Source organism: Trachypithecus francoisi, unplaced genomic scaffold (assembly GCF_009764315.1).
Source record: "Trachypithecus francoisi isolate TF-2019V2 unplaced genomic scaffold, Tfra_2.0 Lachesis_group0, whole genome shotgun sequence".
NCBI classification, from domain to species: domain Eukaryota; kingdom Metazoa; phylum Chordata; class Mammalia; order Primates; family Cercopithecidae; genus Trachypithecus; species Trachypithecus francoisi.
This window is the reverse complement of record NW_022681453.1, coordinates 58,572,285-58,585,484: the sequence shown is the minus strand read 5'-3', so window position 1 is coordinate 58,585,484 and position 13,200 is coordinate 58,572,285. Positions and strand designations below refer to the sequence as shown.

At 51.3% G+C, this 13,200-nt stretch overlaps 1 pseudogene across 1 annotated transcript in view; it reads left to right on the top strand.

Annotated features, from left to right (window-relative positions):
• Positions 1 to 13,200, top strand: part of LOC117078157 — a 31,804-nt pseudogene extending 18,604 nt beyond the window's left edge. The window contains exons 3-5 of the transcript XR_004434936.1: positions 5,549 to 5,675; positions 7,676 to 7,711; positions 10,838 to 13,200. The product of XR_004434936.1 is annotated as an inactive rhomboid protein 1-like (transcript). The remainder of the gene's footprint in view (positions 1 to 5,548; positions 5,676 to 7,675; positions 7,712 to 10,837) is intronic.

The window sequence follows — 13,200 nt, the reverse complement described above, 5'->3', positions numbered from 1 at the left end:
CAAGGTGGCTCTGCACAGCTGCAGTCCCTTTCCCCTCCAGCTGCCTCGGTCCCAGAAGTGGGGGCCCAATTGGCCTGTGTCTGCTCTGAACTGTCCTTTATGTGTGAAATGGGCCAATTCTACCTCCCAGAGCTATAGGGAGGCTGTGTGGGCCCCATGGGGGCTCACTCACATCAGGTTCAAAGATATTAAATCACACACCTTTAAAAATAATATTTTTTGTTGAAATCTCCATAATATGGCCGGGCGTGGTGGCTCATGCCTGTAATCCCAGCACTTTGGGAAGCCGAGGCAGGTGGATCACGAGATCAGGAGTTTTAGACCAGCCTGGTCAGTATGGTGAAACCTGTCTCTACTAAAAATACAAAAATTAGCTGGGCATGGTGGCAGGCGCCTGTAGTCCCAGCTACTCGGGAGACAGGAGAATCGTTTGAACCCAGGAGGCGGAGGTTGCAGTGAGCTGAGATCGTGCCACTGCACTCCAGCCTCGGCAATAGAGCGAGACTCTGTCTCAAACAATAACAACAACAACAACAACAACAACAACAACACAACTCCATAATATTTGTTTGGGGGTGTGTGAGTGCCTTGCCTCAGTCCTGGCCCCACAGGCATCCTGGAAAGAGGTGGCAGGTGGCCTCTTGGGGAAAATCAACAGCAATTGCATTGGATTCTGCACTTAATTTAATGAAAAGACCCTGTAGGGAGGCAGAGGCAGTGAGGCAGTGAGGCAGAGGCAGTGAGGCAGTGAGGCAGGAGTGGGCTGCCTCACTATGGGCTGCGGGCAGGAGTGACTCCAGAGGAGATGGATGGGTGCTTCATAAGAGATTCAGATCTAGGCTCACTGATCTGGGATCCTCCTCTGCAGTCTGAGAGGCAGGTGTTCTAGGGCTCCCAACAGCTCTAATTGCTGTGTGAGCCTGGGCAAGTCATGGCCCCTCTCTGGGCTCTGCAGCACCATTGGGCATTCTGGAGCCCCTCCTCTGCCCATAGTCCGTGGTCCCAGCCTGCTGCCCACCTCCCACTGGACATGTGTTTTACAAGGATTTCCACACAGCGAAATCCTCTTCCTTGTAGCCAGCACCTCTTCCCCGAAAGTTGTTTTTCCATGTTACAGAGGAGGAAACTGAGGCTTCAAGAGGTCCACTGATACACACAGAGTCATGCAGCAAGCCTGGGGGCAGCAATGGGGTCATGTGGTCCCTTCGCAGAGTCAGGAGCCTCCACAGTGGGCTTGAAGGACACTCAGGATTTGGATGAATGGTGACTTGATTCTCCACACAGCCCCACGTGGCTTCTGTTCTGTTGTGTTTTATTTTCCCTTTCAACACAGAAGGGCCAAGAGAGTTATGGGACCAGCCTGGACCCCACAGAAACTAGTGCCAGAGCAAGAATGCAGTCACCTCCTGGTCCAGCTTTTCTCTCTGGCTTGTCACAGAAGTCCCTGGGCCTCCGTGACTTGAGCTGAGCTACTCCCCTCACCTGCTGTGTGACCCTGGGCAAGTGACCTGACCTCTCTGAACCAGAGTGTCTTTGTCTATAAAATGTGGATGGCAACCCACCTTTCAGGGTTGCTGGGAAGATCAGATATTGGCAAGTGGCCTAGGATAGCACTGGCATCCATTTCCTCTTGGAAAAATTCTAATTCTAGGACTGCCCTGAAACTATGGAGGAAATCTGACTAGAAAGGAGCCCCTCCTTTTCACAAGTTTTGGGCTTTGCTGGTGTGGCCCCTCTCAAGGTGGAGGAGGAGGGAAGGAACTTGGCGTACACTGGTGGTTGCAGATGGCAGGCAGCTAATTTATTTACCTCTTCCTAATAAATATGCGTGACACATAAATAAAATATCTCACTTGTACCACTCCACCCGGATCCCGGCAGGCAGTGACAGTCAGCAGCGTAGCTTAGAAGCAGGCCTCTGTGAGCATGTGGAGTCTGGCAAGGGGGTTAATGAGCTGATTATTCTTCCTTTAACCTAATTTCTTGCCACACATCCAGCAGTGCTCAGAATTCCCAGTTAGGAGGTGCTGGGCTTTCCCTCCTGGCCTCCCAGCCTCCTAGCCTCCCAGCCTCCTGGCCTCCCAGCTGAGCTCTGGTCAAAGAAGGCGCCAGTAACTTGTGCTCCCCTTGGAGCTGGGCAAGACTGGACTGGACTGCCCTGGGAGGTGGTGGGCCCTGATCAAGGTTGCTGTCAAAAGGGTTCCTGTTCTGGCTGGGGGTTGGACTAGGAGGCTTTCAGGACACTTCTTGAGACATCTCTCGTGATGGTTTCACCACTGAGGTGGGCCTAGGTTTGTAAATTTGCCCTGCATCTGGTTCATGCACTGGCCTCATCACAGGGCTCCCAGCCCCCCAAATCCCCCCCCACCGCCACTGCAGTCAGTTTCTTCTGCTGCTCTTACCCAGCTCATCCACGAGCCAGGAAACGGTTATAAGACAGGGTAAGAATTCATGGAACTGCCACCCCCAGAGCCGAAAGAAAGCTGGAGAGGGGCAGTGGAGCGAGGGCAACCTATGGAGTCAGGAAGACCTGGGTTCCACTCCTGCTCAGTCACTTGCTCTGAGTCTCAGTGTCTTCATCTGGGAAATGAATACATAGTCAGCGTCTACCTAACAGGGTTGTTGTTAAGACTTGTTCACTCATTCACTCAACAAATATTTACTGGGCAGCTACTATGTGCCAGGCACTGCCTTAGGCCCTCAGGACACAGTGGTGAACACAACAGAGACTAGGACCTTGCCCTGATGGATCTTCAATTCTAATGGGCAAGTCAGTCAAGCACATGTCAACAAATAGATGTACACGCTAATTAGGTCATGGAGTGAAAATAAATGAAGCAGAATCAGGGGATAGAGAGGGAGGGAGACTCCTTCTCAGCTGAGATGCTTGGGGAAGACTTTCTGAATGATGAGAAGGAACCAGCCCTGCAAGGAACTGCATGCACAAATACAAAGGTCCTGAGGCGCAAACAAGCTTGACATGTTCAGGGAAGACAAGGGTGGCTGCGGCACAGTGAGGTGAAGTGGCTCTGGACACGAAGCAGATATCTGTTGGCCCTCACTTCCTCTCTTCTCCAGACCTCCTGCTTTAATCCTTCCTGTAATCTAAGAGTGAGGGTCACAGATTCCTAAAACATCCAAGCTAGAAGGACTTGGTGATTTGTGCAAAGACCCCCTTTAGATCCATCCAGATGTGCCTAAATCTTGTGGGTGGCCTCTGGTCTCACCCTGTGCCTACCTTGCAGCTGTATTTAACACTTATAGAAGAAGACAGACAACTCAATAGAAAATTGGGCTAGTGACTTGAGCAGTGATCGAAGCAGCCAGTAAATGCATGAAAAGGTGCTCAATAGCTTCTCACGTGAGGAAAATGGAAATTAAAACCACAGTGGGATACCTGCCAGGAGGGCTGACATTAGAAACGTTGACAATTCCAAGTGTTTGAACATTTGTGTGGAAGTGGAGCTGTGAGACTCTCATACCCTGCAGCGGGAGTATAACTGTGGCTTTCCTGAGGAGTTCCTGAGATACGAGGAGCAACGCATCACGCTCCCTGACCGCTATCTCTCTTGTCTCCCCTAGCCTGTCTCCCTGGCAGCACTGCGGCTGAATTCCTTTTCCCATTACTTCTCCCCTGTCTCACAGTCTTTCCTCTGTTGCCCCACTCCTCCGCTTTGCTTCCAAGCTTGCAAACACCAGCATCCAAAACAGAGGCCAGGCCAAACTCTATCAGCTGAGCCACGACCACCTGTTCCTTCTCACGCCTTTCCAAGAAGGCAGTAGCAGGCAGGCAGTGTTAGGTTTTAAGTGGTAGAAACCCAACCCCAACTCGCCCAAGTGAGAAAGAGACCTTCAATGCTCATATCGGCTTCAGGAAGGGCTGTATCCACGGGCTCAAGGGACAACATCAGAGCTTGGTCTTCCCATCCTTCACTTCTCTCTTCCTCTGGGCTGTTGGCTTTTCTACCTTCCAGTGGACAAAGAACATGCATCTGGCTCCAGCAAAAGTCCTGGGGCTGTCTCCCATTGGACAGTGTGAGGTCACGTGCTGGCCTCTCAGCCAGTCACTGTGGCCTGGAGAAAGGACTGTTCCGATTGGATAAACCTGGCTTATGCCTATCTTGGAAGCAATGTCAGCCCTGTGAACCACATGGACGGGAGTGTGGGAGGGAGACCCCCCTCTACAGTCAGTCTTACCTGCTGCTCTTACCCAACTTATCCATAAGCCAGGAAATCACACGGACAGGGGATGGGGGAGGGGTCTCCTCAGAGCAAAATCAGGGTGCTGTTACCAAAAGGAGGTCTGAATGCTGGATGGGCAGAAACAGCTGATGTCCACTGTGGGAGCCTCAGTTCATTTGGATGAGGAGGGTGGGGCTCCAAGAGTGTATTAGTTAGAGTTCTCCAGAGAAAGAGAACCAATAGATCCATCCACTCATCTGAACATCTATCTATCCACCCATCCGCCCATCCATCTATCTATCATCTATCTATCCATCCATCTATCATGTCTATCCAGAGAGAGAGAGAGAGAGAAAGAGAGAGAGAGAGCGGTTGATTTAAAGGAATTGGCTCATGCAGTTGTGGAGCTGGCAGTCAGTAATCTGCAGGGCAGCCCAGGCAGGCTCAGGCAGGGTCTCTACGTTGCAGCCTTGAAAACAATTCCTTCTTCTTTAGAGAATCTCAGTCTTTGCTCTTAATTTCACTACTGGTTGCGTCAGGCCCACCCACATTGTGGAGGGTAAAATGCTTTACTCAAAAGTCTGTTGATTTAAATGTAATCACATCTAAAAAATACCTTCACAGCCACAACCAGACTGTTTGACCAAACAACTGGGCACTAAAGCCTGGGCAAGTTTTGGGTTTTGGGGTTTCTTGTTTGTTTGTTTGTTTGTTTTTGAGAAAGGATCTCATTCTGTGGCCCAGGCTGGAGTGCATGGAGTACAGCGGTGCAATCTCAGCTCACTGCAGCCTCAAAGTCCCAGGCTCAAGTGATCCTCCTGCCTCAGTCTCTCAAGTTGGAATTACAGGCATAGGCCACCACACTCGGCTAATTTTTTTTGTAGTTTTTGTAGAGACAAGGTCTCACTATGTTGCCCAGGGCTGGTCTGGAACTCCTGAGTTCAGGTGATCCTCCGGCCTTGGCTTCCTAAAGTGCTGGGATTACAGGTGTGCACCATCACGTCCAGCCCAGCCTGGCCAAGTTGACACATAAACGAACCATTATGGGGAAGCAAAGGTGCTTATCCAACACCAGGAGGCAATTTAAAGATGTGTGGTCCCTTTCCCACCTGAGGCTGAGAGAAACCACTCAGGGAAGGCAGGAGAGGCCACGGGGTCTTAGCAGAGGGAGAGGGAGGAGAACCTTCTGGGGCCACCAGGACTTGGCACAATGTGGTCTCCATGGACCACTTGTAAATGAGTGTTGGCTTAGCACCTGCTCTAGGTGCTGGAGTGTGGAGGTGACCAGACCCAGCCCCTGCCCCATACGGACCAACATGAAGTCCTGTGTTGGACACAGTAGTTCTCTGAGTACCCTGGCATGCAGTGACTTAGCCATCAGCCTCTATGCTGAAAGGAGAGGCTGCCAGACACTGTCACGAGAGCCACAGAGGGAACCTGTTACCCGTGTGATGGACAGCCTCACCCCACCACCCCACCCCGTGTGGCATCGGGTACAGCCCAGAGGCCAGTCCAGGAATGGCATGGAAGGATGTGAGGTTCTGTCTGCTTCTGCTGCTGCAGAGCTGTGAGCCCTGGGGAGGCTGCTCCTCTCTGCCCTGGTCTCACAGTCAATGCGATACTGGAGAAATCAACATTTGATAAGGGTTGGTGGCATACCTTGTGTTCAGCCCAGAGCCAAGCTGAGGGGAATGTTTCAGAAACAGAGGCTCGGGGAGGAAGGCCACTTTGCCCCAGGCAGGTGGCAGAGCGGGTTGTGAAGGTGGGAGACTGAACGCCAGCCTGATTGGGCCTGACTCCAGGGCTGTGGCATTCTCACCTTGGTGGGAGACTCTCAGTAGAACCTGCGTTGTTGGGCTGTAGTTGCTGTTTTCAGTACCAACCATAGAAGTTACCACAATGCCTCCCACCTGTGAAATGCTTTCCCGCCTGACAAAGTTCCTACATGCCCATCCTCCCATCCGATCACATACGAGCCCTGAAAAGTTTGCAAGAAGGTTGTCTCAGGGACATTTAAAAAAAATTAACTTTGTTGAAGTCTAATGTATATACAATAAAACACACTCATTTTTAGTGTACAGTTTAGTACTTTTTGGCAAATGTATACATTTGTGTAGCCACCAACCCAATCAAGGTACAATTAGAACATTCCCACCAGACCTAGGCTACCACTGATCTTCCTGTTGGTATGTATTTGATTTGTGTTTAAGAGTTTCGTATAAACTGAATCACAGCATGGATATCTTTTGTCTCCGGCCTCTTTGGCTCAGCCTGTTTGGAGACCCACCCATGTGGTTGCACATGTCAGTGCCTTGTTCTTCCAGGGAGTGGGTGTACCTCAGAGTGTTCATCCATCCACTTGTTCGTGGGCATTTGTGTGGGTTCTATTTTGGGATGCTGTGGATAAAGCTGCCCTAAACACAGATATGCAAGTGTCGTGTGAATATGTGTTTCCTTTCTCTTGGCTAAATACCTAGCAGTGGGATTGCTGGGTTGCATGCTAAGTGTGTATTTAGCTTTTTACAAGAAACTGTTAGGTTCACTTTATTGGAGAGGAAATTGAGGGCCAGAGAGAGAGAAAACAGCTGGCATGGGTCACTACATGTGAAAATAATCCAGCTCAGACCACAGCTCTTCTACCTCACTGTTGACTCACCTGACAAATAAGGGAGGAAAAACCCATTCCTTCATAAATTCTTTTTTTTTCTTCTTCTTCTTCTTTTTTTTTTTCTGAGACGGAGTCTTGCTCTGTTGCCCAGGCTGGAATGCAGTGGCACGATCTCAGCTCACTGCAACCTCTGCCTCCCGGGCTCAAGTGATTCTCCTGTTTCAGCTTCCTGAGTAGCTGGAATTATAGGTGCCTGCCACTACGCCTGGCTAATTTTTGTATTTTTAGTAGAGACGGTGTTTCACCATGTTGGCCAGGCTGGTCTTGAACTCCTGACCTCAAGCGATCCTCCCACCTTGGCCTCCCAACATGCTAGGATTACAGGCGTGAGCCATGGTGCCTGCCCCGTCATAAATTCTTATTAGCACCCACATATGTGTCACTTCTCTTAGTCCTCATGACAAGCCTACGAGATAAATCATGGTATTATCCCGATTTCCCAGATGAAGAACTGAGGCTCAGAGAGGTGACATGACTTGCCCACGGTCAGTAGCTGGAGATGGTGTAGCTAAGGCTCAGACCCAGGTCTCTGTGCTCTTGGTCTTTGCAGTGCAGCAACTAAAGATGCAGGAAACACAAGACAAGCTCCCCTGGCCCTTGTCGATGACAGTGCTCATCGATCACCACAGTCCTTCCCGAAGGCTCAGCCTCAGAGGCTTTCTTAACGTGGAGCTCCACACCGTGGAGATGGCAGGAAGAGAAGGGCAATGAGAATCTGCCTCTGCTCAATCTCAGAGTCTAGGTCTGTCCTGCAAAGGAGGACCCCTCACCAGCTTGAAGGCTGAACCAGGGAGACCTTAAGCTCACATCCTCTTCACCCCACAGGCCCTGGGCAAGGATGAGGCCACTGTTCTGTTGCAAGTGAAGCCAGAGCTGAGAGGGTTTGCATCATCCTTAGCCAGCCCATTGAGGTAGGGACCATGATGACATCAGGGCAGAGGGGCACTATTTAAGCATCCACTGTGTGCCAGTGCCCTGCTAGATACTTCACTAGTGGGACCCCCAGCCGCACATGCACCTAGGGTACATGTGAGCAACTTGACTTAGGCCAAGGGATGAGTTGGTTTTACTTGGGCCTGGGGTGTTGTCCGTTGGTCAGTATCTTCCCAGAGGTCATGTCTGCTGGGACATCATCTGGGTGACCTTTTATCTTATTTTGATAAAGCTGTCCTGAGCAATTGAATGAGCAACCTTGAGCTGAGTCCAGAAGGAAAGGACCTTCCAGGTTGAGGCAACTGCCTGGAGGTGGGAATGTCCAGCTTTTGATTGTAGAGGAAGCAGGGCAATGGGCACACTAGGATGGACACTGTCATTTGACTCCACTGAGTGGCCAGGAGCCAAACCATCACTGCGTGTGTCTCTCTCTGCTTTGTCTCTGTGTCTTCCTGTCTCTGCCTCTCTATCAGCCTCTGTCTTTTGCTGGATCTTTTTCTCTTGGTTGTCTGTTTTCTTTTCTTTTTCTGACTCAAAAACATTTTTCGATTTCTCATCAGTTTCCTAAGAAAGAAACATGTACCATTTGTCTCTTAGCCAATTCATCATGAACATCACTAGTAAAAATAATCAACACAAAATAAAACTGGCATCAACTAAAACTGTGCACAGTAAAAATAGTTATTGATCTAAAAATTGACAGACGAATCTAATCTCCATGCCAACATTAAATTCTGCCAAAATCTGATGGGAGAGAATTGGAGCTGAAGGAAATAATGGGCAAAAAAGGAACTCCACAGTGGTAGAAGTTGTCTACAACTGGTATAGGAGCTACGAGCAAAGAAATGGATTGGCGAATCAAATCCTCATTACAAACTTTAATTAGGAAAGACTTCATGAAACCTATCTCAACAAAGCAAGACTGAAAGTGGAAAAACTTGGAAGTAGCCTAACTGTGCTTTTTAGAGGATGAATCAACAGTTTAAGTGGTTGATGGGGTTTGTGCAGGACAGGGCTTCCTTACAGTCATCAAAGTCGGTAAAATTCGTACGTTGGTATTTGAGATGTCCTTGCTAACAGTGGGGTCAAAATGGAATCTACGGCCTGAAGAGAAGATGGTGCCCACAAGATTCTTGGCAAATGTTGCACCAGTGAGGCCATGTTTGTTGACTGGCCGGTGTTGCCTCACGGTCAGGCTGTACATGGCAGGAGAGCACCTGTAAAATACGTATCTGATATCATTACTTCCTCTCTACGGTCAGTGGCTCCCCACTGCTGTAAGGATCAAGTTCAAAGGCTTCCCATGGCCCTCCGGCCCAGCGTGGCCCAGCACCAGGCCTCTCACCCTCGCCTCTCCCTGCCTTCCTTGCTCACTGGTCTTTCCATTCTTGGGGAAAAACAAGCCGAATGCGAGGCTGCGTAATGAAGTGGGTTCCAATCCAGCCTCAGTTGCTGATGAGCTGTGTAACCTTGTGCAGGTTTCTTAACCTCTCTGCGGCCCAGTTCTCCATCTGTAGAATGGGACTCACAGTGCCCGCATCCCAGTGCCATCCTGAGAATGGACGGAGTGATTGCAGGAAAGCTTTGAGAGCCACGCCTGCCACGTGGAAGGCTCAGCCTGTGCTCACTGTCAGCCCACCCCATGCCCTGCCCAGACTCTTCTATCTGCCTGGGGTTCCTGGTGTGGCCAATTCCCACGGATCTCCAGACCTTGCCCCCAGCCTCCTGGAGCTGCTCCCTGCTACACCCTCTCACCACACCCGCGATCCACTCACTGCCTTTTATAACACAGCAGTCCTGAGCCCCACAGGGTGGGTTCTCCCATTTCCAGCACTGGCCATGGCTGCCTGCACTTAGCAGGTGATTAACAAATCACCACCTTAGGTGGTGATGGGGTGGGGTCAAGACTCACCTGCCCAAGCCTGTCCTGGCTGATAAGAGGGCACAGCCTCCACGCAGCTGCCATCTTCTGTGACTTCTAACACAGAGCATGGGCCTGAAGCTCCCCTTTTCTCCTGCCTGCCTGCTGGCGTGCCCCTCAAGCTCTGGGGAGACAGGGCGGGCCTCAGCAGATGCCCCAGCAGATGCCAGCTGCCTCCCTGATGACAGCCCCTCAGTTGTTTCCTCCCCACCCTTTTGTTAAAGGGCCCAACCTTCAGGGTGGGTTCTCCAGGCTGCCAGCCTCAGCTGTGGGATTCCAGTGACTGGTGACGAACTCCCACCCTTCTGTCTGGAGTCCCTCTGTAAGCCCAGCATGCTCCTATTAAAACGAATATCCCACAGGACAATTCTCTAGAGGACTGGCATCAACTGAGGGTGGCCTGTGGGCCGGCTGCTCTGCTGGGGGCTTGCTGGGTCCCCACCTCAGGTACCACACACCACTCAAAACCAGCAATGGGTAGAGAGGTGGGACCCACCCATTTGAGGCTGGCTTCTGGATTCCTCACCCCATGTGTGCTCAGCAGATGTCTTAGACCCCAGTGTGGCCCCAGAACCTTGTGAACTGAAATCACGTGGGGGTGGTGTGGGCATATTCAGAACGCTCATCCCAGGCCCCAGCCCAAACATAAGGAATCAGCATTGCAGGCAGTGGCACAGATGCATCTTTTTTCTCCTCTTTTACTTAAAATTATAAAATATACGTGTGAGTTTAACACAGAGGTGCAGCATAGAGAATAATGAAAAGTAAACACCCTCATAACCACTCTGGTTGAGAAACAGAACATTGCTATCCCCTTAGAAGATCCCCCCACCCTGCCACATGGGCTCATCTCAAATCGTATCCCCCTTCTGCTCCCCCAGAGGTACCCACCCTCCTGACCTTTTTTGAAAATCATTCTCTGGCTGTTCTTTATGGTGTTATCACCTTATGTGTATCACTGCACAGGGAAGTTTGTTTTCACCTGTTCTTGAATTTTTTATCAATGGAATAATACAGTGTATATTTTTCACTGTCCGGTCCTTTTCATTCAGCATGATGTTTTTGATATTTATCCGTTTTGTTGTATGTTGCGCATTCTTTTTCATTGTTACGTAAACTTCCATTGTGGGAAGCGAGAGTCAGTGGTCAAGATGAGCTTCTGGACAGCCGTAGCACTGATGAAAGGCATTAGGGACGGCACCTTGTGCCGGGCACAGCGTTGAAACTTCACTCCAGCCAGCTTTCTGGCAGAGGACACGACTGATTTCCCTGATGAGCTGGACATATCCTTCTTTGCCCAGGAAGGTATCCTCCATGAAGAGCTGTCCACATACCTGGACGAAGTTTTTGAGTCCCCATCGGAGGCAGCACTCAAGGACTGGGAGAAGGCACCGGAGCAGGAGGACCTCACAAGCAGGGCCCTGGACCGCAGTGAGCTTGAGCACAGCCACTTATGCTGCTTCTGGAGCGAGGCTAGCGGAAGCAGGAGGGCGCTACAGCCTCTCAGCCCAAAGTGCGGCTCCGACAGGAGGTGGTGAGCACCGCGGGGCCGCGGCGGGGCCAGCGCATCGCTGTGCCAGTGTGCAAGTTCTTCGCCCGGGAGAAGCAGCTGTATGGGCTGAGCATGGTGGGACAGCTCACCAGCCGCACCTACCACAAGCACATCGACAGTTCCGTCAGGCAACAGATTGAGGACATGGACAACCACAGGCCCTTCTTCACCTACTGGCTCACCTTCATGCACTTGCTTGTCACCGTTCTAGCCGGGGGCATCTATGGCATCATGCCCGTGGGCTTCTCGCAACATGAAATGGTGGACTCGGTGCTATGGAACCATGGGGTCTATGAGAACATCAAGTACATGCAGCAGGATAATTTCTGGATTGGGCCCAGCTCAGAGGCCCTCATCCACCTGGGCGCCAAGTTTTCGCCCTGCGTGTGCCAGGATCCACAGGTGCACAGCTTCATTCGCTCAGGGTGCGGGCCCGAGTGTGAGAAGCAGTTGGCCTGCTGCGTGCACAATGACAGGTCGGGCTGCCTGCAGACCTCGGAGGAGGAGTGCTTGTCCACGCTGGCAGTGTGGGTGACGTGGCCCATCCATCCCAGCGCCCCAGAGCTTGCCAGCCACAAGAGACAGTTTGGCTCTGTCTGCCACCAGGATCCCAGGGTATGTGATGAGCCCTCCTGGGAAGACCCCCATGAATGGCCAGAAGACATCACCAAGTGGCCCATCTGCACCAAAAACAGCGCCAGGAACCACACCAACCTTCTTCACATGGACGGTGTCATCACAGGGTGGTCCTGCTGCGTTGGCACCAAGGGCAAGTATGAGATCACCTCTCGGGAGTACTGCGACTTCATGATGGGCTATTTCCATGAGGAGGCCACGCTCTGTTCTCAGGTGCACTGCATGGATGATGTGTGTGGGCTCCTGCCTTTCCTCAACCCTGAGGTGCCTGACCAGTTCTACCGCCTGTGGCTGTCCCTCTTCCTGCACACCAGGATCCTGCACTGCCTGGTGTCCATGTGCTTCCAAATGACAGTCCTGTAGGACCTGGAGAAGCTGGCAGGGTGACACCACATAGCCATCATCTAGCTGCTGAGTGGTGTCACTGGCAACCTGGCCAGTGCCATCTTCCTGCTGTCCCAAGAAGTGGTGATACCGGCTGGCTCCCAGTTTGGCATCCTGGCCTGACTCTTCGTGGAGCTCTTCCAGAGCTGGCAGATCCTGGAGTGGCCCTGGCATGCCTTCTTCAAGCTGCTGGCTGTGGTGCTCTTCCTCTTCACCTTTGGGCTGCTGCCCTGGATCGACAACTTTGCCCACACCTCGGGGTTCATCAGTGGCCTCTTCCTCTCCTTCGCCTTCTAGCCCTACATCAGCTTTGGCAAGTTCAATCTGTACCAGAAATGCTGCCAGATCATCATCTTTCAGGTGGTCTTCGTGGGCCTCCTGGCTGGCCTGGTGGTCCTCTTCTACTTCTATCCTGTCCGCTGTGAGTGGTGTGAGTTCCTCACCTGCATCCCCTTCACTGACAAGTTCTTTGAGAAGTACGAACTGGACGCTGAGCTCCACCAAGCTGGCTGTGGGCTCCAGGGACCATGCGCTCCAGCAGGCCAGAGCCAGACACGACAACCCTGAGCCTCACAGGCTTACAGGAGTCACCTGCTCCATGTGGGGACTGGCCTGTTTCCTGAAGACAGACCTCTTGTGCCTTGTTCACTTCTGTTGAGCCCCTCGTACTGCTGGGCATTTATTATACTACTTCCTGTGATCATCTTCTAACTTGTCTCTTGACGACCACCTCATGTGGCCAATAAATGGACTGGGAGCGTTTTAGTAAAAAAAAAGTTCCATTGTGTGGATATGCCACCGTTGTTATTGATCTTCTACTGTGGTTGGACTTTCAGTTTGTTTCAATTTTTGACTTTTATGGAAAATGCTGCTGTGAATACTCTGGTGCCTAAACATGCCTCTGATACCTAAATGCATACATTT